General features: G+C 47.9%; 1 long non-coding RNA gene across 1 annotated transcript in view; it reads left to right on the plus strand.

Moving 5' to 3' along the window:
- Positions 1 to 280: 280 nt before the first annotated feature.
- Positions 281 to 26,043, plus strand: part of LOC134928974 (uncharacterized) — a 44,667-nt gene continuing 18,904 nt past the window's right edge. Inside the window, exons 1-2 of the long non-coding RNA XR_010178176.1 lie at positions 281 to 366; positions 2,571 to 2,687. This is a non-coding gene — a long non-coding RNA (uncharacterized LOC134928974). The remainder of the gene's footprint in view (positions 367 to 2,570; positions 2,688 to 26,043) is intronic.

Genomic DNA, 26,043 nt, shown 5'->3' on the forward strand with positions numbered 1-26,043 from the left:
GCTCCCCGCTCTCCCATCCCCCGGTAATGCAATATGGCCCAAGGCAGAGAGATAGGAGCCGCCACTTCAAAACCCTGTCCACTCGGCTAACAAACCCCTCCGCACGGCGCACTGACTCCTCGTCTGCCTGGTGTGTGGCAGCCAGAGCCTCACACCAGGCAGACGAGGAGTCCGTGCGCCATGCGGGGAGGGGGGGGGTTCGCAGTGGCGGCTCTTCTTATCTCTCCTCTGCCTCTGGCCGGACTGCGTTACCGGGGGTTGGGAGGGCGGGGAGCTAATAGGCACCCGCACATGTAGATGTAGACTATGAAAAGGTACACGTTGCTAAATAGCAGGGAGACATCGCGGCCGGACCGGGAGCTGCAGGTGAGGTGACAGTGATACTTAACTGTGCGCTTATTCACAGTACTGCTCCCATCCTGCCCAACCCCCCCTTCCCAGCTCAGCACCGTTACTCCCATCCTGCCCCACACCACTACTCTCATCCTACCCCCTGCCCCACACCACTACTCTCATCCTGCCCCACACCACTACTCTCATCCTACCCCCTGCCCCACACCACTACTCTCATCCTGCCCCACACCACTACTCTCATCCTACCCCCTGCCCCACACCACTACTCTCATCATACACCTTGCCCCACACCACTACTCTCATCCTGCCCCACACCACTACTCTCATCCTACCCCCTGCCCCACACCACTACTCTCATCCTGCCCCACACCACTACTCTCATCCTACCCCCTGCCCCACACCACTACTCTCATCCTGCCCCACACCACTACTCTCATCCTACCCCCTGCCCCACACCACTACTCTCATCCTACCCCCTGCTATGCACCACTACTCCCATCCTGCCCCCCCTGCTATGCACCACTACCCCCATCCTGCCCCCCCTGCTCCGCACCACTACTCCCATCCTGCCCCCCCTGCTCCGCACCACTACTCCCATCCTGCCCTCCCTGCTCCGCACCACTACTCCCATCCTGCCCCCCCTGCTATGCACCACTACCCCCATCCTGCCCCCCCTGCTCCGCACCACTACTCCCATCCTGCCCCCTCTGCTCCGCACCACTACCCCCATCCTGCCCCCCCTGCTCCGCACCACTACTCCCATCCTGCCCTCCCTGCTCCGCACCACTACTCCCATCCTGCCCTCCCTGCTCCGCACCACTACTCCCATCCTGCCTCCCCTGCTATGCACCACTACCCCCATCCTGCCCCCCCTGCTCCGCACCACTACTCCCATCCTGCCCTCCCTGCTCCGCACCACTACTTCCATCCTGCCCCCCCTGCTATGCACCACTACTCCCATCCTGCCCCCCCTGCTCCGCACCACTACTCCCATCCTACCCCCTGCTATGCAAGACTACTCCCATCCTACCCTCCTGCTCCGCACCACTACTCCCATCCTACCCCCTGCTATGCAACACTACTCCCATCCTACCCCCCCTGCTCCGTAACACTACTCCCATCCTACCCCCTGCTATGCAACAGTACTCCCATCCTACCCCCCTGCTCCGCACCACTACTCTCATCCTAACCCCTGCTATGCAACACTACTCCCATCCTACACCCTTGCTATGCAACACTACTCCCATCCTACCCCCCCTGCCCCGCACCACTACTCCCATCCTACCCCCTGCTATGCAACACTACTCCCATCCTACCCCCTGCTCCGCACCACTACTCCCATCCTACCCCCCTGCTCTGCACCACTACTCCCATCCTACCCCCTGCTATGCACCACTACTCCCATCCTGCCCCCCCTGCTCCGCACCACTACTCCCATCCTACCCCCTGCTATGCAACACTACTCCCATCCTGCCCACCCCTGCTCCGCACCATTACTCCCATCCTACCCTCCCTGCTATGCACCACTACTCCCATCCTGTCCGCTGCTCCACACTACTCCTCCGCCTCAATGACGTCACACCACTCGAACGGCCGCTCACCAGCCCGTGTTCTCCTGCGGGGCCTACCAACTCCACTGATGAGGCTGAGAGACAGTGAAGGTCGGGTAACTGAGAGGCACAGACAGAAGGGGAGTCGTACGGTATGCCGGCGCTCGGGCTCCCGGCGACCAGCATACCGGCGCCGGGAGCCCAACCGCCGGCATACCGACAGCGTGGCGTGCGCAAAGGAGCCACTTGCGGGCTCGCTGCGCTCGCCACGCTGCGGGCACGGTGGCGCGATATGCGCGCCACACTATTTTATTCTCCCTCCAGGGGGGTTGTGGACCCCCACGAGGGAGAATAGTTGTCGGTATGCCGGGTGCCGGGATCCCGACATTCGGCATACAGAAGACCACCCGACAGAAGGGTGGGAGGCTCAGAGGCACAGAGTGAAGTGGGGAGAATGAGAGACAAAGTGAGGGGTATTGCGAGAGATTCAGATGGGAGTTGATGGTGTGGCTGAGAGACGACGCAGGGCGGAGATGATGGTGTGGCTGAGAGATGCAGGGAAGGGGTAATGGCGTGGCTGATAGATGCAGCGGGAAAGAGGTGACACGAGTCTGGGTGAACCTCTGTTGTATGATGATGACATTGGTTATATTCCTACACAAACAGGCATCTTCCGGATCATGTGATCTCCTACAGGAATAGTGATCACCGACTGAAGACACTGTCTGCCCAGGAAGGATACATTTCTTCAGAGGTTCCCCGTTATGAGAAACCACCATATAGGTAAGGTGCATATTGAATAGAAAAGAATGCCAGTAGGTGGTGCTAGACACGCCCGATAGGTGTTGCTAGACATGCCCAGTAGGTAGGTGGTACTAGACACGCCTCTACGATGGTGCACCCCCTAATAAAATGTGCTGCGCACACCTGTGTACGGCGGGGGCTGCGGCGGGGGAGAGTGGTGGCTAATTTAGTTTATAATGGGCTGAGTTCACCCATGCTTTATCAGTGACCCAAGGCTCAGGGCTGTACTCCTTCTGTTGTATTCTATACTGCTGGTAGAGTGGGACAGTAATGTGCTCTCCCTGGCGTCACCCTCTTCCTGTCACCCTCTCACTGTCACCGACTGCTCTAACCCACAGCTGGCACCGACTGCTGGTACCCTCTCACTGTCACCCTCTCCCTGGCGTCGCCCTCTCGACATCACTCACAGCTGGCACTGACTGCTGGTACCCTCTCTCTGGTGTCACCCTCTCGACATCACCCACAGCTGGCACTGACTGCTGTCACCCTCTCCCCGCCAGCCACAGCTGGCCCCGACTGCTGTCACTCTCTCCCTGCCACCCTATCCCTGGCATCACCCTTTTCCCGTCACCCACAGCTGGTACCGACTTCTGTCACCCTCTCCCTGTCGTCACCTTCTCTCCATTACCCACAGCTGGCACAGACTGCTCTACCCTCTCACTGTCACTCACTACCTGGCGTCAACTTCTCCCTGTCAACCTCTCCTTGTTGCCCACAGCTGGCACCGACTGCTGTCACCATCTACCTGGCGTCACCCTCTCTCCATTAACCACAGCTGGTGCCAATTGCAGTCACCCTCTCCCCCTCTTCTGTCACCAACTCCCTGACATCAACCTCTTCCTGTCACCCTCTCCCTGTGACCCACAGCTGGCACAGACTGCTGTCACCCTCTCCCTGTGACCCTCTTGCTGTCACCAGCTCCCTGGCATCCTCCTTTCCCTGGCGTCACCCACTGCTGTCCCCCTCTCCCTGTTACAAACTGCTGTAATCCTTGCCCTGGCGTCACCCACTGTTATCACCCTCTCACTGGCAACACCTTCTCCCTCTCACCCTCTCCCTAGCATCACCCACTGCTGTCACCCACTTTTTCTCCCTGGAATCGCCCACTGCCTTTCTTTGTCTCCCACTGACCCAGGGACAGCGGTGGTAGCAGGCATTGGCTTGGGTGCGGTGGCGCGCATCGGCGGGACACAGCAGACATTATGGCTGCAGTGCCTCACCAGCCACTGAGCTCACCGCACGCCACTGGTGTGTGTGTGTGTGTGTGTGTGTGTGTATATATATATACATATATATAACTTCTTCATTCCAGCACTCCATATATAGTCTCTACTTAACTAGGTGCCTCCACAAATAAAATTCAACATGATACCTCCAACTGCGGCACTCCCAGTACAGGATACAAACTCAATCTGTAGTCTTCATGTTGGTCAACGTTTTAATGCTTTTATTTCAGCATTTCCATCAGGACATGTCCTGCTGAAAAAAAGCATTGAAACGTTGTCCAACATGGAGACTATACATTTTGACCCAGGACGGATTGAGGGGTGCCCTTCCTGGTTATATTATAGTAAATGAGAGGTTCAGGAACAGCGTTCCTACTTGTTCCTAGAGAAAAATGGCACTGGATGTAAGTCCATTACTATGGACAGAGATGGAGAAATCCTTTAAAATATTGTTGTAATAGGTAGAGTGATTAAATCCAGAGTAATTACAATTTGGATAGATAATGTGTTTATAATCAACAAAAAGAAGTAGGCAAACATTAATAAAAAAAAAATGTATTATAAAGAAATTAGTTGATTTCTGTGTTGAGCCTCAATGGATATTATTCAGTTTGCAGTTAAGGATCACTGTACACATTGGTGGCTGGTAAAGCCTGATGGCTGTATTCATTGACAGCAGAGCAGCATTCTAAAAACAGTATTACGCTTTGTGAGTGTTTTCTTTGTTTGGTAAAAAAAAACAACTACACATGATACAAAGAGAAATTGAAAATAAATTACCGTATTTTTCGGACCATAAGACGCACCTGACCATAAGACGCACCTAGTTTTTAGAGTAGGAAAACTGGAAAAAAAATATTCTGAACCATTTCTGCTTTATCATCCTTGCGCTGCCTCCCTAGTTTTCACCAACCTTTAAGAGATATTTCTGTGTGATTTCTCAGACTCCTATACAAGGATTCTGTAGTGCAGCCTTCTGTCAGAACCAGCATACAGAGACACACACACATCAGAGCCAGCACACACACACACACACACACACACACTGACAGTACCAGTGGTTCCCCGCGTCCAGGCTCTCATCTAATGCTGCCCGCGGTGCATTCCTGAGGAGGGAGGAGGTGGGGGGGAGCGGGGGAGTCACATGATGCCGGCTCTGCTGTTGAGATGGGCTCTGAGATGCGGGCGCTCTGCTGATGACGGCGCAGCAACAGCATCCAGGACCCGCTGTTACCCGCCGGCTGCCGGCGCTACCCGCAACACGTCTTATTCGCTCCATAAGACGCACATACTTTCCCCCCCACATTTTTGGGGAGAAAAAGTGCGTCTTATGGTCCGAAAAAAGTACATAATTTACCTATTCTGAATACAAAAGCGTTTCTTCTAGGCATCACTTCAATGAAGCAAGATCCTATCAACCCAACAGACAGTATGCTAGAGAGTGTTTGTGTAATGTATCCAGGCATCGTTTTTGTTCCTTCTGTGAAACAGCAGTCAGGCAAATTATAAAGCCATAATGACTATGGAATAAAGCCGCCTCCAACAACCCTAGTAGATGGCAGGATTTCCAGGTATGTGGAAAATTTGATGCCTTGTATACAGTACCTTGGATCCAGCACATTGGAATCCTATTTGTTTAAAAAAAATGTATATACAACGGAACAGTCACAAATTCCACATTCTCAGGTTAAATGTACAGCAATATGAAAAGCATATAGACACTGTTAGAGAAGCAAGAGATTTCCAAAATACCTGCTTCCCAAAAAAGACCAGGGTTTTTTTTTTTTACAATATTTTTTTTTAAGCTTAAAAAATAATAATAATAATAATAATAATAATAATAAATAAATATATATATATATATATATAATAGATGCATTTATGTGTGAACAAAATAATATATGAAGAAATACATCAGAGTCCATAACAACAGCAGAAAAAAATGAAAAGCAAAACAATGACAAATTCAATGTATGTCTATACATTAGATGGAGGGGATGCAGTTAAGATGCTGACTGTCGGGATCCTGGCAGTCGGAATACCAACGCTGGAATCCGGACACCCATCAGAATCTGAGCCATCTGGTGAGCTAAATGGTTCAGGAGGCACTGGCTAGCACCAGAGCCATATTTACACGCAATATATGAGCCAAAGGGTGCATCTGGGCATTATACACAGGTGCAGTGGTATAAACTCCTGGAAATTTGGTGAGTTTTGATCAGAGATGTGCGGAAAAGATAGGCACTGCCTCCCCTGCCATAGAATTGTTACACCAGAGTTTTAGCTATAAATATGATTAGAATAATACAAAGAATACATTTCAAACATAATCCTTGTATTATTCATATACTTTATACAGTCAAAACTCTGGTTAATAATATGACCGGAAAGGCTCTGCCTCACCCACCGCACATCACTAATCAGAATGCTGGCTCCAGAATCCCGACACCCGTCAGAATGTCGATGCCAGAATCCCGACCGTAAGTACAGTGGGTGGGTTAAGGTCGGGGGGAGGGAGGGGTAGGTTTAGACGCCACCCGGGGGGGTTAGGTTTAGGCACCACTGAGAGAAGGTTAGGTTTAGGCACTAAGCGGGGAAGGGGGAGTTAGGGTTAGGCTGCGGGAAGGGAGGATTAGGGGTAGGACAGAGGGTGGAACATACTTACTTAGCCACTGTCAGTATTTCACAGATTGGTATGCCGGCATCGGTATTGTGACCACCAGCATCCCGTCCAATGGTCCATGATACTGAACCCAGATGGAGAGAGCCTGGAATCAAGCCAAACAACACTGATCTCTTAACTGGAAATTGCAGGATCCTGGAGAAGGGTGCATGGCTCATACCACAGGGTACTGCAGAAACAATGGCAAATAGAGGAAGAACCTCTCCCATGAGGAAAAAAGGAGATTTATGGTAAGACTTACCATTGTTAAATCTCTTTCTGCAAGGTACACTGGATTCCAGAGGGAATAACATTGGGGTGTAGAGTTGGATCTTGATCCGAGGCACCAACAGGCTAAAGCTTTGACTGTTCCCAGGATGCACTGCACCGCTTCCTCTATATCCCCGCCTCCAGGCACTGGAGCTCAGTTTTGTTAACCAGTCCAATGCAGTAGCAGGTAAAAGAGACGAGAGTAGTTAGTAGCCACAGATAACCATATTCTCATGACAGGAGAAGGTACCAGCGGCTAATGCCATACAAACCCAAAGAAGCTAAGTGCATCAGGGTGGGCGCCCTGTGGAATCCAGTGTACCTCGCGGAAACAGATTTAACAATGGTAAGTCTTACCATAAATCTCCTTTTCTGCAGCGGGGTACACTGCTATTCCACAGGGAATAACATTGGGGATGTTCTAAAGCAGTTCCTCATGGGAGGGGACGCACTGTAGTGGGCACAAGAACCCGGCATTCAAAGGAAGCCTCCTGGGAGGCGGAAGTATCAAAGGCATAGAACCCGATGAAAATGTTCACTGAGGACCAGGTAGCCACCTTGCACAATTGTTCTAGGGATGCGCCACGGCGGGCTGCCCAAGAAGGTCCAACAGACCGAGTAAAATGGGCCTTGATAGAAGCTGGAAGTCCAGCCTGTACATAAGCTTATGCAATCACCATTCTAATCCATCTGACCAAGGTCTGCTTATTCGCAGGCCAGCCACGTTTGTGAAAACCAAAAAGGACAAATAGAGAATCAGATCTCCTAAGAGAGGCAGTTCTCTTCACATATATACGGAGAGCCTGTACCACATCCAAAGACCGTTCTTTGGAGGACAAACTTGGAGAGATAAAGGCCGGAACCACAATCTCTTGGTTAAGGTGGAAAGATGACACCACCTTACACAGATAACCAGGGCGAGTTCTAAGAACCGCACGGTCACGGTGAAAAATCAGAAAGGGTGACCGACAGGATAAGGCACCCAAGTCTGAAACCCTTCTAGCAGAGGCAATAGCCAGCAAAAATAAGACCTTAAGTGTAAGCCACTTAAGGTCCACAGACTCAAGAGGTTCAAACGGAGACTCTTGTAAGGCATCCAGAACAACCGACAAATCCCAAGGAGCCACAGGAGGAACATAGGGAGGTTGAATCCGTAAAACACCCTGAGTGAAAGTATGAACGTCAGGCAGAGTCACAATTATTCTCTGAAACCATACCGACAAGGCTAAAATACGAACCTTGAGGGAGGCCAGACGAAGGCCTAAGTCCAGGCACTGTTTCAGAAAAGCCAAAAGTTTAGCAGTACTGAACTTGTACGCATCATAATTCTTTGCCGCACACCAGGTGAAGTAAGAATTCCAGACCCTATAATAAATCCGAGCCGAAGCCGGTTTACGGGCTTTCAACATAGTTTGAATGACCGCCTCCAAAAATACTTTGGCCCTCTGAACTGAAGACATCAAGAGCCCACGCCGTCAAAGCCAGTTGGGCCAGATCCTGGTAAACACAAGGGCCCTGAACGAGGAGGTCTGGCCGTTGCGGAAGTAGAAGAGAATGCTCTATCAAAAGACCCTGCAGGTCTGAGAACCAATGCCGTCTGGGCCACGCTGGAGCAATTAGAAGTAGTAATCCTCCTTCTTGCTTGAACTTCTATATTATCCTGGGCAGGAGTGACACTGGAGGGAACACGTATGGGAGCCGAAAGTTCCATGGAATTGTCAGTGCATCCATGAACGCTGCTTGAGGATCGCTTGTTCTTGCTCCGAAGACCGGAACCTTGTGATTGTGTCAAGACGCCATCAGGTCTACATCTGGTAGGCCCCACTTGTCCACTAGGAGTTGAAAGACTTCTGGATGAAGGCTCCACTCTCCGGCGTGCACGTCCTGGTGACTGAGGAAGTCCGCTTCCCAGCTGAGGACCCCCGGAATGAACACTGCCGTGCCTTGATGATTTAAGTACGCCACAATAGTGGCGTTATTTGACTGTACTTGAACAGGCCTGTTCTGTACCAGAGGCAGGGTCAGTTTCAGTGCATTGAACACTGCCCGCAACTCCAGAATGTTTATCCGTCGTTAGGAGGACCCAGCTGGAGATCCAGAAAGGATGACCCCTGCTCAATCGTTGGTCCTGAAGCCACCAGCTCAGAGACAGATGAACTTCCGGAGTCAAGGAAATCATGTGAGACCTGATCCGGTGAGGCAGGCCATCCTATTTGGAAAGGATAAACTGCTGCAGAGTGCGAGAATGAAATTGAGGGTACTCTACCATGTTGAAAGCCGACACCATGAGGCCTAGTTCTTGCATCGCCGAGTGTATCGACAGACGATGGCGAGAGAGAAAGCATCATATCCTGTCCTGAAGTTTCAGGACCTTCTCTGGAGACAAGAACAACCATTGGTTGTGTGTGTCCAGTAACGCCCCCAGGTGTACCATGCTCTGAGCAGGAACCAGTGAGGATTTCTTCCAGTTCATGAGCCACCCGTGGGCTTCCAGTAATTGGACCGTCAGCTCCAGATGATGGAGGAGAACCTCTGGGGAGTTTACCAGGATCAGCAAGTCGTCCAGATACGGCAGGATCCTGACACCCTGATGTCGGAGAAGGGCCGTCATGATCGCCATGGTGAAGATAGACCTTGGTGAAGATTCTCGGAGCCGTGGTCAGTCCAAAAGGCAAGGCCTGGAATTGATAAGGTATGTTGCCAATAGCAAACCGCAGGTATTGCTGATGCGACATGGCAATAGTTATATGTAGGTAAGCATCCTGTAAGTCCAGGGATACCATATAGTCCTTAGGCTCCAAGGACAGAACAATAGATCGAAGAGTTTCCATACAGAATTTGGATATCTTCACAAATTTGTTCAAAGACTTGAGGTTGAGAATGGGCCATGAGGTTCCATTCGGTTTCGGAATTAGGAACAGCGTTGAATAGTACCCCCTGCCTCTCTGAGCCAGAGGCACCGGCACTATCACTCCTGTGTCCAGGAGGGATTGTACCACCAAATGTTTTTGCTTTCAACTGATCTGAAGGGATATTTGTCGAGCAAAACTGACGAGGGGGACGTTTCTTGAAAGAGATGGCGTATCCGTGAGTGACAACTTCCCTCACCCAGGCTTATAAAGTGGTCTGTAACCATACCTGGGCGAACCGCAGAAGCCGGCCTCCCACCCTTGGGTCCCCCAGGGGAAGGGGCGCCCCATCATGCAGCAGGCATATCTGGTTTGGAAGCAGGCTGACGGGCAGCCCAGGAATGTTTAGGTTTGGGCTTAGAGGTTTTGGAAGTGCGAGCCTATTTCGGGTATGCCTGACCCTTTGCTTTACTTGGAGGTCGAAAGGAATGAAAGGTGGTACTTTTAGCCTTCGGAGCCGAAGGATTAGTACTCGGTAGACAAGCAGTTTTAGCAGACTCTAAGTCAGCAACAATCTTGTTCAGATCTTCCCCAAAAATGATGTTTCTCTTAAAAGGGATCACCTCCAAAGTCTTTTTAGATTCCAGATCCACAGACCAGGACCCCAACCACAGAATCCGGCAAGCCAGAATGGAAGTAGTAGACGCTTTGGCTGCCAGCACACCGGCACCAGAGGCCACCTCCTGTATGTAATGAGAGACTGTGGTAATATATGAAAGACACTGTCTGGCATTATCAGAAAAATTAGAAGGTAGCTCCGCTTCAACTTCTTGAACCCAGGCTTCAATTGCTTTTGCAGCCCAAGAAGCCACTATAGTAGGTTTATGCACAGCACCCGCAAGAGTGTAAATAGACTTCAAGCAACCATCCACACACTTATCCATTGATTCCTTCAGAGAGGTGACGGTAGTGACAGGCAGAATAGAAGACACCACCAAACGTGCAACATGTGAGTCCACCGGAGGCGGTGTTTCCCAATTATTTTTTTTCAACATAACGGTGTTTCCCAGTTTTTACTTAACTCTGCAGCGTGGGGATAACAAGCTAGCATCTTTTTAGACAGGGAGAATTTCCTTCCTCGACACTCCCAGGATTCCTGACGTATGTCAACTAAATGGTCAGAATGTGGCAAAACTAATTTAGTAACCTTCTGATGTTTGAACTTATCAGGTTTCTTAGACGTATCTGGAGGTTCAGTTTCATCATCGATCTGAAGAATCAGTTTGATAGCCTCCAAGATGTCAGGAACAACCACCTGTGTTGTAGATTCCCCATCAGAAGCATCTGCATCAGTGTCTGATGGGTCAGTATATATGCCATCTTCATCGGATGAAGTATCCGAAACATGCGTGGATTGTGAGGAAGAAATGTCCTGCTTAGATGACCCTTTGGTCCTATGGGGGTGAGGGTCAGGCTTTTGTTTAACCAAAGACTGATTTAACTGCTGTAACTGAGTCGACATAGAATCCACCCACGGTGGATTTACAACGGGGACAATATGTGATTGTACAGGCACATGAAGTCCCACAGGGGGCGCAAGTCTCGTTACTAGCGTAGTCAGTAAATTAGAAAGAGCAGCCCAAGATGGGTCTTGGTGTGCCACCGGTGCTGCAGGCTGACCGAGAGGTACAGAACCCCCAATACCTGGACCCTCAGCTAGAATATGATGCAGGATCAGCCACGGATTTACCTCCTTGTGACGCAGACATTATTGGAGAATGTAGCTCTAGGGCGTAACAGTACAATATAGCCAGACACAGTACCTGACAAAAAAAACCCTGTGCAGTGTGATTGCAAATGCAGATCACAAACAGAGGATTGAAGTGGTACTGTATATGGTGACTGAAATACACAGAGAAAAATACCAAACAGTATATCCTGTGAAAGACTATATATATGTGGGACCCTGACGCACTTAGCCCCCTCAGGGTACAGAATATAGTGATAGCAATTTGTGATACACGGAATGGAAACCACACAGCAGCTATTGGCACACACAGTCACATGTACAATGCAGACATTATTACAAACAACAATAAAACTGCACTGGACTAGTAATACTACATAAATCTATGTATGTATACAGATATAACAATGCACAGTAAATACTGGGTGTATATCACAGGATACTTGTACTAAATATCCCTGTAGTTATGCACTTGTTCTTAACTAACACTGGGGGTAATTCCAAGTTGATCGCAGCAGGATTTTTGTTAGCAATTGGGCAAAACCATGTGCACTGCAGGGGAGGCAGATATAACATGTGCAGAGAGAGTTAGATTTGGATGTGGTGTGTTCAATCTGCAATCTAATTTGCAGTGTAAAAATAAAGCAGCCAGTATTTACCCTGCACAGAAATAAAATAACCCACCAGTGTCGTACTGGGGCATGCAGGGCCCACCGGGGGAATGCAGTGGTAGGGGTGTGGACAATCTGCAGAGGGGGTGTGGCCTGCCACCTCATTGGTCTGACTAAACATTAGAGAGTGCAACGTCTGGGCCGCTTCAAAAATATATACAGTAAATTCAGCTGCTGCATGCATGATAATGTACCAGATTAATAACAGATTAATAACAGCAATGCACTGTAGAAAATACACTATTGTCCAGTATAAGGTAACATATGTATAATGTATAATTCAAGTGCACAGTCTGGAACCTGATCCTTAGAGCAGGAGGTGGGCCCCCAGGCAGTGGGGCCCACCGGTGGTTTTCTCTGTTCCCCTGTGGGCCAGTCCAAGCCTGAACCTAGGATCCATACAAATGGTGCACGGTATCTAGCAGTGGTTTGCACAAAGAAAAGATGACACTCTTTTGACATTGATAAGATTGCTCAAATAATATGTCTTTTAAGTATTAGGCCCTCAAAAAGTTACCTGACATAGAGTTGATTAAAAACACATACAGCCTGGAAGTAGCAACAAAAAAACGTCATTACACATATCTTAAGAAATGTGTAAAACTAAAACATATGCATAGAACAGGGAGACGTTAACTCACGAGTGAATGCTCATACTGTGCAGCAATTACACATAAACCGGCCTCTCCAAGCAAAAGGAGTCACAACTACGAGATACATCTCTCCAAAAAGTTTTATTTATATAGGCAGCGTTACAAAATTGAGAACTATTTTTACATAATGTAACTAGACTTACATCCAACTTCTATATCCGGGGCCTTAAGTCTTGCACAAAGTTCAGGCACAGATTGCAAGCCACGTGCAGCTTGCGTCTTTCAAAAACACTATGTATTTGATAGATTTTGGTTTTGTGGTTTGGCTTGTGTTGTAACAAACATCAACCAATCAGCTTCTAGCTATCATTTATCTAGCACAAACTATAAAATAACAGTAGGAAAAGGACTGGTTGCTAAGGGCAACTTCTCCACTTTATATGCCTCAAAGGTTTGATACATGTCACCCCTTAGGGCCTTATTCGGAAGTGCACACAAATTCCATCATGACTGTGACTGCATACGCAGCAGTTCTGCATATACTAAAGTCTCAACCACAGGGATATCTACAGAGCCACCCACTGGCAGCATCTCCAATATGGCACTTGCATACAAAGATGCACCGTCGGATACACATTGGTCGCACCGTTGATCATCAACCCTATGGTTGCTCAAAATGTCTGATTGCACTGCCTACACAGATGCAGTGGCAGGCTGAGACATGCCTCTAGAAACGGTAGTGACACACCTGCGTTTGACTCGCCAACCTCCGATACACAAAGGTTCACTGACCACTCTGCCTAAAAATTAGAGATGTGCACCGGAAATTTTTCGGGTTTGGTTTTGGATTCGGTTTCGCAGCCGTGTTTTGGATTCGGACGCGTTTTGGCAAAACCTCCCTGAAATTTTTTTGTCTGATTCGGGTGTGTTTTGGATTCGGGTGTTTTTTTTCCAAAAAACCCTCAAAAACAGCTTAAATCATAGAATTTGGGGGTCATTTTGATACTACAGGTTGAGTATCCCTTATCCAAATATTCCGAAATACGGACTTTTTTGAGTGAGAGTGAGATAGTGAACCTTTTGTTTTTTGATGGCTCAATGTGCACAAACTTTGTTTAATACACAAAGTTATTAAAAATATTGTATTAAATGAGCTTCAGGCTGTGTGTATATGAAACATAAATGAATAGTGTGAATGTAGACACACTTTGTTTAATGCACAAAGTTATAAAAAATATTGGCTATAATTACCTTCAGGCTGTGTGTATAAGGTGTATATGTAACATAAATGCATTCTGTGGTTAGATTTAGGTCCCATCACCATGATATCTCATTATGGTATGCAATTATTTCAAAATACGGAAAAATCCGATATCCAAAATACCTCTGGTCCCAAGCATATTGGATAAGGGATACTCAACCTGTATAGTATTATTAACCTCAATAACCATAATTTCCACTCATTTCCAGTCTATTCTGAACACCTCACACTACTATTTTTAGTCCTAAAATTTGCACCGAGATCGCTGGATGACTAAGCTAAGCGACCCAAGAGGGCGGCACAAACATCTACCCCACCTAGGAGTGGCACTGCAGTGTCAGAAAGGATGGCACTTAAAAAAAATTGGCCCCCAGCAGCACATGATGCAAAGAAAAGAGAAAAAGAGGTGCACTATGGTCGCTGGATGGCTAAGCTAAGCGACACAAACACCTCAATATCACAGGAATTATTTGTTCTAATCAATGGTATTATTGGTCCAAATCACTGGAAGAAAATGACAAAATCACAGGAATTATTAGTTGTAATCAATGGTACTACTGGTTTTAACTAGTGATGAGCGGGTTCGGTTTCCGAGAAACCGAACCCACCCGAGCTTTACCTTTTTTTACACGGGTCCGAGCAGGCTCGGATCCTCCCGCCTTGCTCGGCTAACCCGAGCGCGCCCGAACGTCATCATCCCGCTGTCGGATTCTCGCGAGATTCTGATTCTATAAGCAGCCGCGCGTCGCCGACATTTTCACACGTGCATTGAGATTGATAGGGATAGGACGTGGCTGGCGTCCTCTCCGTTTATACGAGACACTACAGTTAAACTGATTGCTTTGCTTTGCTTGTTTATTTTACTATTGTGGGGAGGATTGGGGAGCAGCTGTTAGGAGGAGTACAGTGCAGAGTTTTGCTGATAGTGACAACCAGTTTTTTATCCGTTCTCTTCTCTGCCTGAAAATAACGCTCCATACCATATCTGTGCTCAGTGTGCTGCATGATATATCTGTGCTGAGTGCTCACACTGCTTAATTGTGGGGACTGGGGAGCAGCTATAGCAGGAGTACAGTGCAGAGTTTTGCTGACAGTGACCACCAGTATACGTTTGTCTACCTGAAAAACACTCCTGTGGCTTTTTTTTTATACTAGTAGTTTAGCAGTTTGCTGACAGTGTCCACCAGGTCCATTATACTGTATATAGCAGTACGGTAGGCCACTGCTGTACCTACCTCTGTGTCGTCACTCGTCATCCATAAAGTACACTATCCATCCATCTACATTGTATACCTGTGGTGGCTTTTTTTTTTATACTAGTAGTTTAGCAGTCTGCTGACAGTGTCCACCAGGTCCATTATACTGTATATTGCAGTACGGTAGGCCACTGCTGTACCTACCTCTGTGTCGTCACTCGTCATCCATAAAGTATACTATCCATCCATCTACATTGTATACCTGTGGTGGCTTTTTTTTTTTTATACTAGTAGTTTAGCAGTCTGCTGACAGTGTCCACCAGGTCCATTATACTGTATATAGCAGTACGGTAGACCACTGCTGTACCTACCTCTGTGTCGTCACTCGTCATCCATAAAGTATACTATCCATCCATCTACATTGTATACCTGTGGTGGCTTTTTTTTTTTTATACTAGTAGTTTAGCAGTCTGCTGACAGTGTCCACCAGGTCCATTATACTGTATATAGCAGTACGGTAGGCCACTGCTGTACCTACTTCTTTGTCGTCACTCGTCATCCTTAAAGTATACTATCCATCCATCTACATTGTATACCTGTGGTGGCTTTTTTTTTATACTAGTAGTTTAGCAGTCTGATGACAGTGTCCACCAGGTCCATTATACTGTATATAGCAGTATGGTAGGCCACTGCTGTACCTACCTCTGTGTCGTCACTCGTCATCCATAAAGTATACTATCCATCCATCTACATTGTATACCTGTGGTGGCTTTTAGTTGTGCGCATTAAAATATGGAGAACAAAAATGTGGAGGTTAAAAAAATAGGGAAAGATCAAGATCCACTTCCACCTCGTGCTGAAGCTGCTGCCACTAGTCATGGCCGAGATGATGAAATGCCATCAACGTCGTCTGCCAAGGCCGATGCCCAATGTCATAGTACAGAGCATGTAAAATCCAAAACACAAAAGATCAGTAAAATGCCTCAAAAATCAAAATTAAAAGCGTCTGAGGAGAAGCGTAAACTTGCCAATATGCCATTTACGACACGGAGTGGCAAGGAACGGCTGAGGCCCTGGCCTATGTTCATGGCTAGTGGTTCAGCTTCACATGAGGATGGAATCACTCATCCTCTCGCTAGAAAAAAGAAAAGACTTAAGCTGGCAAAAGCACAGCAAAGAACTGTGCGTTCTTCAAAATCACAAATCCCCAAGGAGAGTCCAATTGTGTCGGTTGCGATGCCTGACCTTCCCGACACTGGACGGGAAGAGCTTGCGCCTTCCACCATTTGCACGCCCCCTGCAAGTGCTGGAAGGAGCACCCGCAGTCCAGTTCCTGATAGTCAGATTGACGATGTCACTGTTGAAGTACACCAGGATGAGGATATGGGTGTTGCTGGCACTGGGGAGGAAATTGACAAGGAGGATTCTGATGGTGAGGTGGTTTGTTTAAGTCAGGCACTCGGGGAGACACCTGTTGTCCATGGGAGGAATATGGCCCTTGACATGCCTGGTCAAAATACAAAAAAAAACAGCTCTTCGGTGTGGAATTATTTCAACACAAATGCGGACAACAGGTGTCAAGCCGTGTGTTGCCTTTGTCAAGCTGTAATAAGTAGGGGTAAGGACGTTAACCACCTCGGAACATCCTCCCTTATACGTCACCTGCAGCGCATTCATCATAAGTCAGTGACAAGTTCAAAAACTTTGGGTGACAGCGGAAGCAGTCCACTGACCACTAAATCCCTTCCTCTTGTAACCAAGCTCCTGCAAACCACACCACCAACTCCCTCAGTGTCAATTTCCTCCTTATCCAGGAAAGCCAATAGTCCTGCAGGCCATGTCACTGGCAAGTCTGACGAGTCCTCTCCTGCCTGGGATTCCTCCGATGCATCCTTGAGTGTAACGCCTACTGCTGCTGGCACTGCTGTTGTTGCTGCTGGGAGTCGATCGTCATCCCAGAGGGGAAGTCGGAAGACCACTTGTACTACTTCCAGTAAGCAATTGACTGTCCAACAGTCCTTTGCGAGGAATATGAAATATCACAGCAGTCATCCTGCTGCAAAGCGGATAACTGAGGCCTTGGCAGCCTGGGCGGTGAGAAACGTGGTTCCGGTATCCATCGTTAATTCAGAGCCAACTAGAGACTTGATTGAGGTACTGTGTCCCCGGTACCAAATACCATCTAGGTTCCATTTCTCTAGGCAGGCGATACCGAAAATGTACACAGACCTCAGAAAAAGACTCACCAGTGTCCTAAAAAATGCAGTTGTACCCAATGTCCACTTAACCACGGACATGTGGACAAGTGGAGCAGGGCAGACTCAGGACTATATGACTGTGACAGCCCACTGGGTAGATGTATTGCCTCCCGCAGCAAGAACAGCAGCGGCGGCACCAGTAGCAGCATCTCGCAAACGCTAACTCGTTCCTAGGCAGGCTACGCTTTGTATCACCGCTTTCCAGAATACGCACACAGCTGAAAACCTCTTACGGCAACTGAGGAAGATCATCGCAGAATGGCTTACCCCAATTGGACTCTCCTGGGGATTTGTGACATCGGACAACGCCAGCAATATTGTGCGTGCATTACACCTGGGCAAGTTCCAGCACGTCCCATGTTTTGCACATACCTTGAATTCGGTGGTGCAGAATTATTTAAAAAACGACAGGGGCGTGCAAGAGATGCTGTTGGTGGCCCGAAGAATTGTGGGCCACTTTCGGCATTCAGGCACCGCGTACAGAAGACTGGAGCACCACCAAAAATACCTGAACCTGCCCTGCCATCATCTGAAGCAAGAGGTGGTAACGAGGTGGAATTCAACCCTCTATATGCTTCAGAGAATGGAGGAGCAGCAAAAGGCCATTCAAGCCTATACATCTGGCCACGATATAGGCAAAGGAGGTGGAATGCACCTGTCTCAAGCGCAGTGGAGAATGATTTCAACGTTGTGCAAGGTTCTGCAACCCTTTGTACTTGCCACACGTGAAGTCAGTTCAGACACTGCCAGCCTGAGTCAGGTCATTCCCCTCATCAGGCTTTTGCAGAAGAAGCTGGAGACATTGAAGGAGGAGCTAAAACAGAGCGATTCCGCTAGGCATGTGGGACTTGTGGATGGAGCCCTTCATTCGCTTAACCAGGATTCACGGGTGGTCAATCTGTTGAAATCAGAGCACTACATTTTGGCCACCGTGCTCGATCCTAGATTTAAAACCTACGTTGTATCTCTCTTTCCGGCAGACACAAGTCTGCAGGGGTTCAAAGACCTGCTGGTGAGAAAATTGTCAAGTCAAGCGGAACGTGACCCGTCAACAGCTCCTCCTTCACATTCTCCCGCAACTGGGAGTGCGAGGAAAGGCTAAGAATTCCGAGCCCACCCCCTGGCGGTGATGCAGGGCAGTCTGGAGCGAGTGTTGACATCTGGTCCGGACTGAAGGACCTGCCAACGATTACTGACATGTCATCTACTGTCACTGCATATGATTCTCTCACCATTGAAAGAATGGTGGAGGATTATATGAGTGACCGCATCCAAGCAGGCACGTCAGACAGTCCGTACGTATACTGGCAGGAAAAAGAGGCAATTTGGAGGCCCTTGCAGAAACTGGCTTTATTCTACCTAAGTTGCCCTCCCTCCAGTGTGTACTCCGAAAGAGTGTTTAGTGCAGCCGCTCACCTTGTCAGCAATCGGCGTACAAGGTTACTTCCAGAAAATGTGGAGAAGATGATGTTCATTAAAATGAATTATAATCAATTCCTCCATGGAGACATTCACCAGCAGCAATTGCCTCCAGAAAGTACACGGAGACCTGAGATGGTGGATTCCAGTGGGGACGAATTAATAATCTGTGAGGAGGAGGATGTACACAGTGAAAGGGGTGATGAATCGGACGATGATGATGAGGTGGACATCTTGCCTCTGTAGAGCCAGTTTGTGCAAGGAGAGATTGATTGCTTCTTTTTTGGTGGGGGCCCAAACCAACCAGTCATTTCAGTCACAGTCGTGAATGATGGGTTCGTTAAAGTGTGCATGTCCTGTTTATACAACTTAAGGGTGGGTGGGAGGGCCCAAGGACAATTCCATCTTGCACCTCTTTTTTTTCTTTCATTTTTCTTTGCATCATGTGCTGTTTGGGGACTATTTTTTTCAAGTGCCATCCTGTCTGACACTGCAGTGCCACTCCTAGATGGGCCAGGTGTTTGTGTCGGCCACTTGGGTCGCTGAGCTTAGTCACACAGCTACCTCATTGCGCCTCTTTTTTTCTTTGCATCATGTGCTGTTTGGGGAGTATTTTTTTGAAGGGCCATCCTGCCTGACACTGCAGTGTCACTCCTAGATGGGCCAGGTGTTTGTGTCGGCCACTTGGGTCGCTTAGCTTAGTCACACAGCTACCTCATTGCGCCTCTTTTTTTCTTTGCATCATGTGCTGTATGGGGACTATTTTTTCAAGTGCCATCCTGTCTGACACTGCAGTGCCACTCCTAGATGGGCCAGATGTTTGTGTCGGCCACTAGGGTCGCTTAGCTTAGTCATACAGCTACCTCATTGCGCCTCTTTTTTTCTTTGCATCATGTGCTGTTTGGGGACTATTTTTTTAAGTGCCATCCTGTCTGACACTGCAGTGCCACTCCTAGATGGGCCAGGTGTTTGTGTCGGCCACTAGGGTCGCTTAGCTTAGTCACACAGCTACCTCATTGCGCCTCTTTTTTTCTTTGCATCATGTGCTGTTTGGGGACTATTTTTTTCAAGTGCCATCCTGCCTGACACTGCAGTGCCACTCCTAGATGGGCCAGGTGTTTGTCGGCCACTTGTGTCGCTTAGCTTAGCCATCCAGCGACCTCGGTGCAAATTTTAGGACTAAAAATAATATTGTGAGGTGTGAGGTGTTCAGAATAGACTGAAAATGAGTGGAAATTATGGTTATTGAGGTTAATAATACTATGGGATCAAAATGACCCCCAAGTTCTATGATTTAAGCTGTTTTTTAGTGTTTTTTTGAAAAAAACACCCGAATCCAAAACACACCCGAATCCGACAAAAAATTTCCGGTGAGGTTTTGCCAAAACGCGTCCGGACCCAAAACACGGCCGCGGAACCGAACCCAAAACCAAAACACAAAACCCGAAAAATTTCCGGTGCACATCACTAGTTCAAACCACTTGAAGAAAATGACAAAATCACTGGAATTATATGGCAGTAATGTCGGGAATTATATCAAATGGCAGTACCACTGGACATATACGAAAGTGTCAGACAGGATGGCACTTAAAAAAATAGTCCCCAAACAGCACGTGATGCAAAGAAAAGAGAAAAAAAGGTGCACTGTGGTCGCTGGATGGCTAAGCTAAGCGACACAAACACCTCAATATCACATGAATTATTCGTTCTAATCAATGGTATTATTGGTCCATATCACTGGAAGAAAATGACAAAACCACAGGAATTATTCGTTCTAATCAATGGTATTATTGGTCCAAATCACTGGAAGAAAATTACAAAATCACAGGAATTATTAGTTCTAATCAATGGTATTATTGGTCCAAATCACTGGAAGAAAATGACAAAATCACTGGAATCATTTGGCAAGATCACTGTAATTAATAATTAATTATAAGTCACTGATATTAAGTGGTAAAATCTCGCTATCGCCTGCCTAGTGAAGTGGAATCTAGATGGAATTTTGTACCGGGGACACAATAACTTCATCAATTGTCTAAATCCCAATGCACTAATGGCGGAAAACGGGCGCATGTCTAACAGCGCACTGATTATACTGAGAACTGATTATATTGATCAATCACTGATTATACTGAGAGCTGATTTTACTGAGCACTGATGATACTACGGAGAACTGACACTGAGCAGCGAGAACAGCACTGGACTATTGTACTGTAGTATACTGGTCACCACAATGCTGCACTGTACTACTATATACTGCTCACAACAATGCAGCACAGATATGGATACTTGAAGTGACACAGAGCTGCAAGATACAGCAATGGCCTACTGTACTGTACAACTATATACTGTTGGTCACCAAAATGCTGCACTGTACTACTATATATACTGCTCACAAAAATGCAGCACATATATGGAATGGATACTTGCAGTGACACAGAGCTGCAAGATACAGCAATGGCCTACTGTACTGTACAACTATATACTGTTGGTCACCAAAATGCTGCACTGTACTACTATATATACTGCTCACAAAAATGCAGCACAGATATGGAATGGATACTTGCAGTGACACAGAGCTGCAAGATACAGCAATGGCCTACTGTACTGTACAACTATATACTGTTGGTCACCAAAATGCTGCACTGTACTACTATATATACTGCTCACAAAAATGCAGCACAGATATGGAATGGATACTTGCAGTGACACAGAGCTGCAAGATACAGCAATGGCCTACTGTACTGTACAACTATATACTGTTGGTCACCAAAATGCTGCACTGTACTACTATATATACTGCTCACAAAAATGCAGCACAGATATGGAATGGATACTTGCAGTGACACAGAGCTGCAAGATACAGCAATGGCCTACTGTACTGTACAACTATATACTGTTGGTCACCAAAATGCTGCACTGTACTACTATATATACTGCTCACAAAAATGCAGCACAGATATGGAATTGATACTTGCAGTGACACAGAGCTGCAAGATACAGCAATGGCCTACTGTACTGTACAACTATATACTGTTGGTCACCAAAATGCTGCACTGTACTATTATATATACTGTTCACAAAAATGCAGCACAGATATGGAATGGATACTTGCAGTGACACAGAGCTGCAAGATACAGCAATGGCCTACTGTACTGTACTGTACAACTATATACTGTTGGTCACCAAAATGCTGCACTATACTACTATATATACTGCTCACAAAAATGCAGCACAGATGTGGAATGGATACTTGCAGTGACACAGAGCTGCAAGATACAGCAATGGCCTACTGTACTGTACAACTATACTGTTGGTCACCAAAATGCAGCACACTGAGCACAGATATTTGCAGCACACTGAGCACAGATATGGAGCTTTTCAGGCAGAGAACGTAGATATTTGCAGCACACTGAGCACAGATATTTGCAGCGCACTGAGCACAGATATGGTGCTTTTCAGGCAGAGAACGTAGCCGCGTCCTCTCCGTTCAATCTCCAATGCACGACTGAAAATGGCGGCGACGCTCGGCTCTTTATATAGAATACGAATCTTGCGAGAATCCGACAGCGGGATGATGACGTTCGACCGCGTTCGGGTTAACCGAGCAAGGCGGGAAGATCTGAGGCTGCCTCGGAACCGTGTAAAATAGGTGAAGTTCGGGGGGGGGGGGTCAGATCTCGACGAACCGAACCCGCTCATCTCTACTAAAAATCTTCACTGCAATATCCGCCAGTAATCAAACTTTTCACGTGTGCAGTGGGACGCTGACACAAGTACAGTACAAAAACTTACTCAAATTCGCTAACATCAGCATTGTGTCCACCTCTGAACCAGACCCTTAGTTCCATATCTGATTACAAATACAATTTTAAAGCCGGATGCAAATCTGTATTTTGATACTTTGCTGCCTCAACTTTGTTTCCCTGTACTTGGGACCTTATTCAGCATCAATTGCAGTTTTTCTAAATTAGCAAAACTGCAACTGCTTGCGATTGCATGCTAGGGGCCGACCAGCAGGGGTTAAAGTGAGCAGGAATGGGGCGGAACTGCGTTCCGTCAGTTCCACTTGGAGACCTCTGGCTCACCTAACCAAATGTGTGCCGGCGCCGCAGGGAGACGCCGGGCGCCCGCTCAGATTGTGTTATCAGCGGCGCCCGGCTCCCCTGCACAGCCGGCGTCAGGAGCTCACTACTGAGCTCCTGCTTCCGGCTCCCGGCTCAGTGCACGCTATGAAGAGAGACGTCATGACGCCTCTCTCATAGTGCTGGGGAGTGGAGTGAAGCGGAAACCAGGAGGATCACAGCGGGAGCGGGGATTGGTAAGTATGGTGGGTTTTTTTAAACGTGTGACTACTACTGTGGGCATAACTACAGGGGGGCTAAACTACAGGGGCTAACTACAAGGGGGCAAGCTACTGGAAGCAGTACTACATGGGGCAAACCTACAGGCGTGAATTACTACTGAGGGCATAACTACAGGGGCTCATTACCAGTAGGGGCATAACTACAGGGGCGCATTACTACTGGGGTTATAACTACAGGGGCATTACTACTGGGGCATAACTACAGGGGCTCATTACCAGCAGGGGCATAACTACAGGGGCGCATTACTACTGGGGTTATAACTACAGGGGCATTACTACTGGGGGCATAACTACAGGGGCTAAACTACTGGGGACATTTACTACTTGGCGCAAACTACTGGGGGCAAACTACATGGGGCTAAACTACAGGAGCACATTACCACTGGGGGCATAACTACAGGGGTACATTACTACTGGGGGCATAACTACAGGGGCATTACTAGGGGCAAACTATTGGGGGCAAACTACATGGGGATAAACTACAGGGGCACATTACTACATGGGTGCATTACTACAGGGGCACATTACTACTGGGGGCATTACTACTTGGGGCTAAACTACATGGGCAAAATGACTGGGGGCATTACTACAGGCGACATTACTACTGGGGGAAATACTACACAGGGGCATTACCATTAAGGGCATTACTAATGGGGTACTACTAATGAGGGCATTGTAAAGGGGGCACTTCATAAGGGGCATCACTCCTGGGGACATAAGGGGCACTACCACTGGGAGCATTGCATAAGGGGCACCACTACTATGGGCTTTAATATAAGGGGCACTACCACTGTGGGCACTACCAGTACAGTGGACATTGCGAAAGGAGCACTACTACTGTGTGCATTGCAAAAGGGGCGCTACTGCTGTGGGCTTTGTGTATTATGGGGTGCTACTACTGTCGGCATTATGTGTATTAGGGGTGCTACTACAGTGGCCATTATTACTATTGTGTGACCACGCCCCTTTCTTTTTAGACCACGCTCCCTCTTGGACGCATGCCTACGGCGCACAATACCTTTATTGCATGGGTGCCAGGGGGGGTGAGTTCCACCACCTCTCTACGTCCACTTTAAGCACTGCCGACCAGCACAGGGCTAGGCCGCCTAGCATGCAAATGGCCATCAACGGTGCGATCTCATCGCTGATTAGGGATGCCCCCTGCCAGCGCAGCCTGGCTGTGAAGGCACAGCAGTTGCTTGTGACATCATGTGGCCGCCCCAAAAACGGGCCAGACCCACACTTGTTTTCCGTGCACCGCACAATGGGACTAATTCAGACCTGGTCACACGCAGGCATTTTTTTTGCACTGCTGCGACTAGGTAATCGCCGCCTACAGGGGAGGGGGTAAGCGCATCGCAAGGATGTGAATGGCTGTGCAGAGAGCTGCACAAACAAAAGTTTGTGCAGTTTCTGCATAGCCCAGGACTTACTCAGCCGCTGCAAAGATCTGGGCCGCTGGTGACGTCAGTAACCCTCCTCTGGAACGGGTGGACACTCCTGCGTTTTTTCCGACACTCCCAGGAAACAGTGAGTTGCTGCCCAGGAACGCCTTCTGCCTGTCAATCTTCTTGTGATCACCCCTGAGATCACTTTCGTCGTAGAAACCGTCGCTGTCTGGTGACCCCCATCGCTGGACAGCTACACGCCTGAGCTTTGCGGCCCGCATGTATGCGCTGTTCAGACTCGATCACACAGCTGCAAAAAAAGCAGCATGCGATCGGGTCTGAATGACCCCCAATGTCACTCTGCCAGCCCCACGAACGCCTCTGTCTGTCAATAAGGTAGAAGCGTTTGCATCACTGACAAGCAAACGCATCTCCCAGGCCGTGCACACACAGAACGAGAGCTGCGCATGCGCACTGACCCGAAAAGCTCTCAGGTGCATACTCATTTATCCGTGTACCCCAAGTTACTCAGCAGCAACTGCTTGAGGATCAGCAGAAGAGTACAGAGACATGACAGACGTATTGGAGGAGCCGGCCTTTGAGAAACAGACATTGTGTCTGAAAGCATTGTACCAGGCACCACTGAACATCAGTGTGCCTTTAGTGCATAATGCTCTTTTTATCACCCGCTTTAACACTGCAACAAATTCAGCACATCTTTTATCAAAGCACAAGTATAAAAATTAAATGAGACAAACATGGCCCGGCAGCGATGCTTTTGTACCTGTCAATCAGGCAGAGGCAATCACAGCCACGAGATGCTTTTAGCATCTCATTGGACTCCCAGGGTGCGCACACGCAGCGCAGCTGCTGCACATGCGCACTCCACAAAAGGATTCAGACTGCGATACCTAATGCAATCCAGTCTGAATTAGCCCCATAATGTAAACTGTCATATTACATATTGTGCATTATGTATACTAGGCCTTAAAGTCTATGCATCTTTTATAGTACTACTTAACACTTGTGATAGCTGATTGGCTCCTGTACTCAGCATTCTATGACATCACCAAGTATGTCACAGTTACCAAGACGGAACTGTGGTGAGGAGCTGTTACAAGTTATTACGGCAGAGTAGATTGTGCTTTGCCTGCTACTGAACCAAAATTGTGCATTTTTGTTGATTTGGTGAGAGATTTGCGGCTGCTACTGCTGATTTTGGGAGAAAATTTTACCATCAAGCCCCACGTGGGCGCCAAATCATGGATGTGAGTACAGACTTGTCATATTCTTTCCTTATAATCAAGCTGTATAATCAATCATGGATGTGAGTACAGACTTGTCATATTCTTTCCTTATAATCAACCTCTTAGGTTGGTAATTTCTCTCACTAGTGTTAGATCATATCACTGTATAAAAGTCTGTATCA

Source organism: Pseudophryne corroboree, chromosome 5, assembly GCF_028390025.1.
Source record: "Pseudophryne corroboree isolate aPseCor3 chromosome 5, aPseCor3.hap2, whole genome shotgun sequence".
Taxonomy (NCBI): Eukaryota; Metazoa; Chordata; class Amphibia; order Anura; family Myobatrachidae; genus Pseudophryne; species Pseudophryne corroboree.